General features: G+C 63.1%; 1 long non-coding RNA gene across 1 annotated transcript; it reads left to right on the top strand.

Annotated features, from left to right (window-relative positions):
• The first annotated feature begins 241 nt into the window (after nt 1-241).
• LOC115599301 lies at nt 242-3,024 on the top strand. Its single transcript, XR_003988291.1, has 4 exons — nt 242-587; nt 1,395-1,475; nt 1,613-1,729; nt 2,271-3,024. It is a non-coding gene; the product is annotated as an uncharacterized LOC115599301 (long non-coding RNA).
• The last annotated feature ends 1,244 nt before the right edge of the window (nt 3,025-4,268 follow it).

Here is a 4,268-nt window from a genome sequence, read left to right as displayed (position 1 = left end):
GCCGGACCCGAGCGGTACCGACCCGGCCCGGGCTGAGCCCCGGGAGGGGACGCTCGGTCCCGGAACCGCAAAGAGGGAACCGAGGGGCTCCGGAGCTGCGGGGGCCAAGGGAGGGAAGGGCCGAGGGAAGGCACCAGGGGGTCCCTGCGGGAGCAGCCCCCGTGAGCCCCCCCGGCGGGAGGGAGGGGACAGAGCCGGGGCAGAGCAGCAGCTCCCGGGGGTGGGGGTGGGATGTGATCCCCCCAACCTCCTGCCAGCAGCAGAGCCTCCCAGAGGTCACCCCAAAGGGACACCCGGGAGTGACCCGAGGGACACCCAGAAGCTCCGGGGGGGTGGGAAGGAGGCGGCTGCCACTGCCCAGCCCAGCCCGGAGGGGAGGAGGGACCCGGGGTTGGCACTGCCCCAACCTCTGCTCCAGCCCTCCCCAAACCAACCCATCTGTGCAGCCCCTGCCAAGGGCCTGGAATGGTTTCCAGACTTGTATCCCAATTACCGGGGGCTGAGGCTTTTCCCAGAGAAGCTTTTCCAGGAAGACAGCAGGATCCCAGTGAGGGCCCTGAAGGGGGATTCCTCCAGGGGACAGCCAGGTAACTGGGGAGGGAAAACCCTGCAGCTGAGCCTTGTGTCCCTGAGGGGCTCAGGTGTCCCGTGGGAGTGGGAGAGGAGGGGGAGGGAACACTCAGCTGCTTGGCTTGGGATCCAGGAAGATCCCAGGAGGTTCAGTGCCCAACCCTCCAGTGGTTTAATGGGGTTTTATTTGGGTTTGGGTCAGGTTCCTGCAGACTTGTGGTGCTGCAGGCAGCTCCCTGGGACTCTGCCCTGCCCAGCACCCCCAGCAGTGTCACACACCCCCTCCCTGCTGTCCCCCAGCCCCCCAGCAGTGTCACACACCCCCTCTCTGCTGCCCCCAGACCCCCAGCAGTGTCACACGCCCCCTCCCTGCTCCCCCAGACCCCCAACAGTGTCAGACACCCCCTCCCTGCTCCCCCAGACCCCCAGCAGTGTCACACGCCCCCTCCCTGCTCCCCCAGACCCCCAACAGTGTCAGACACCCCCTCCATGGTCCCCCCAGCAGTGTCACACACCCCCTCCCTGCTTCCCCCCAGACCCCCAGCAGTGTCAGACACCCCCTCCCTGCTCCCCCAGACCCCCAGCAGTGTCACACACCCCCTCCCTGCTCCCCCAGACCCCCAGCAGTGTCACACACCCCCTCCCTGCTTCCCCCCAGACCCCCAGCAGTGTCAGACACCCCCTCCCTGCTCCCCCAGACCCCCAGCAGTGTCACACACCCCCTCCCTGCTCCCCCCAGCAGTGTCAGACACCCCTTCCCTGATGCCCCCCAGCACAGGGGGTGCTGCCTTCCCCCCCCCCAGCCTAACTCTGCCTTTCCCCAGGTTTCCTCTCAGCTCAGCTGCCTGCCTGGCTGCCCACCAGAGAGCTTTCCCCTCAGGGGCTGCTTGGAGGAGCACAGAGAGGTGAGGCTGAACCCCAAATCCCTGATCTTCCTCCTCCAGCTCTGTTAGATCCATGGATCTCTGGCTCTATGGATACAAAGCCAAGCCTGTGGCTCTGGGCAGCAGTGCAGTCTGCAGGATGGGCTTTGTTCCAACAGCCTGGAGCAGCTTTTCCAGCAGATACCTCCAGGTGAAGAGGGGGAGCCTGGCGGGGGTCTCGGTGCTGCTGGCAGGGTCCTGTCTCCTCACCTCCTGCTGGCAATCCCAGCACACCAGTAAGCACATTCCCTTCCCTGGGGCAGGAGCTCTCAGCTGGGGGGCAGGCAGGAGGTGGGGTTCTCACTTCTTGTCACCCCAGCTCTGAAAGAATTGAATCCCTTCCTGGGGAAGGCTGATGCCAGGGCTCAGAGCAGCGTTCTGGGGCTGCCTCAGGAATTCAGCTGAGCAGAAGGGAGGATGGGGGTGAGCAGCTCACCCCAGGAGCACTCAGGCAGCACTTCCAAACCCTGCACAAAGCAGAGGGGGGGGATTCTCCAGCACTGAACACCCCTTCCCTGGGTGTCCCCACAGCTGACAGGGCACTGCCCGGGGTCTGGGGGGGTTTCCCTGCAGCACCCCCTCCCCTGCACAGCTCAGCAGCAGTCAGAGCACGCTGCACAGGGGTTGGGGTTCAGGCAGAGTCCAGTTTGAGTGGCTTTATGGAACCAGTGATGGTTCTGCTGCAAGAGGCTGTGCTGGGCAGTGCTGTAGTGCCCGAGCTCAGCACTCAGCTAACACCCTCCTGGGGTTTGTGTTTTCCCTTCCCTGTGTTCCCAGAGCATCACCACTGGCACAGGTACCACTGAGGGGCTGGAGCAGCAAGGAGCAGCCCTGGATCTCCCAGCTGGAGGCAGCAGAAGTGCTCAGCAGCTCAACTCCCAGCACTGCAACCCAGCAGAGCCCAGTTTAGAACCCCAGGCAGGTGCTTTAGTGGTGGAAGGGGCTGCTTTTCAGTCACCCTCCTGCAGGCAGAGGAGGGGCAGGGGCAGTGCCAGCCTCTGCTCAGCACTGACAGGAAATGTGCTTGAGCCACCCCTCAGGGCTCCTGCAGAGCCCCAGATCTCTTCCTTGGGGACACCAGAGACAGGACAAACCCTTCTGATAAGGATTAACTGATGTGTTTTAGGCAGAGAGGTTGGAGAGGGAGCGTGGCACGGGGGGGTTAGGCTGGAATAACACCACTTCTTGCCCCTTAGCAGCCTTGTGCCCAGCTCTAACTCACCCCTCCCCACAGCAAACACCAACTGGCAGGAGGTGGGGATCCCACAAAGCCCCCCCAGCCCTGCTGGGTGTCAGGGTGGGCAGCTCTGCCCGGGCTCTAGGGGAAGGAGCTTTGGGAAGGCAGCTGTAGGATTGCTGGACACTATTTCTGGAGGAGGAAAATCCATTGGATGAGCTGCTGAGCCCAAAGGGCAAACTGCTGCCTGCATCAGGCAAACCAGGGCAGTCAGGAGAGCTGCTGGTCACTGCCTGCCAGGGCTCAACGTGTCTGGGAGAGGAGTGATCATGTTACAGGCACGAAGGAAAAAAAGACAAAAAAAACCCCAGCAAACCCCAAGGCCTGAGCTCTGTAGCAGCAGTGCAGCAGTTCTGTGCTTCACCAAAACCTCCCTCTCACCAGCAATTAAACCTTCTGTCAATTTTCCTTTCCTGATGGGCATCTGGTGCTTCTTCCCCCCCCCCCCTTCCCTTCCCAGGGGGTTAAACCAAGCCTGGGACCCCTCCAACCTCAGCTGCACAGGGCTTGGGGTTCAGGCAGAGTCCAGTTTGAGTGGCTTTATGGAACCAGTGATGGTTCTGCTGCAAGAGGCTGTGCTGGGTAAAACCAGCTGGGATTTGGAGTCCTGGGAGCTCCATGGTGCTTCCCAGCCTCCTCCTCCTCCTCCTGTGCTCCAGGTGGAATCACCCCAATCCCTTCCCCAGGAGGACTTCCAGCTGGGTGCCCTCTGTGCCTGCCCAGGGGGGGACAGGCAGTGGGTTTGTGCAGGATCAGCCCCTGCCAGGCTGCCACAGATTTGCTCTCTCAGCGTTTCCCAGCAACCAGTTTGCTGGATGGCTCCTGTTCCAGCACAGCTCCTGCCTGCAAACTGCACCCCAAGACCTCCAACTGCAAAAAAACCCCCAAAAAACCTCCCAGCCAGAAGGGCTGTGAGGGACCTGCTGCCCCCCAGGGCTGTTCCACTCCTCACCCTCTGTCCCTTGCCACAAAATTCCCTTCTCCACACCCAAGCAGAGCCTCACACCCCAGCTGCCTGGGGCTGGAAGCACAGCCAGACACCCCCACTTTAAGGGTGCTGCTGTTGGAGTCCCCATAATGGGGGTGGGGGTCCTGCAGGGCACTCAGTCCCCCCCTTGCTCACCCCAGAGGTGGCAGGAGGTGGCTCCAGCAGCACCCAGGATCCAGAGCCCCCATTATCACCAGGGATATGGGCAGCCCCCCCTTCCCCTCAGCCCAGCGCCCACTCCGGGTCTCACCACGCCTGCAGAAGCCTCGGTCACACGTGGGACAGCCCACGGTGCAGGAGGTGACACCCACGTGCAGGAAGGGACAATCCCTGCTGCTGCACCCCCTGCGGGACCGAGGGGTTGGGTGGGATGGGGGGGACAAGGGCGGTTCCAGCCCAAGGAGGGGGAAATCCCTCAAGGATGGGAAGAACCGAGGGGCCCCAGGAGCTCCCCAGAGCGGGGCCGGGCAGCGGTGGCCGCGGGGGACAGGGGGGTGGCAGGAGCGTTTCTTCCCGCAGACAGGAGGTGGCATCAGGCACTTGCTCCGGG

This window comes from Calypte anna, chromosome 18 (assembly GCF_003957555.1).
Source record: "Calypte anna isolate BGI_N300 chromosome 18, bCalAnn1_v1.p, whole genome shotgun sequence".
NCBI classification, from domain to species: domain Eukaryota; kingdom Metazoa; phylum Chordata; class Aves; order Apodiformes; family Trochilidae; genus Calypte; species Calypte anna.
Note: the sequence above shows the minus strand (reverse complement) of the source record. Positions and strands in the feature narration are given on the sequence as shown.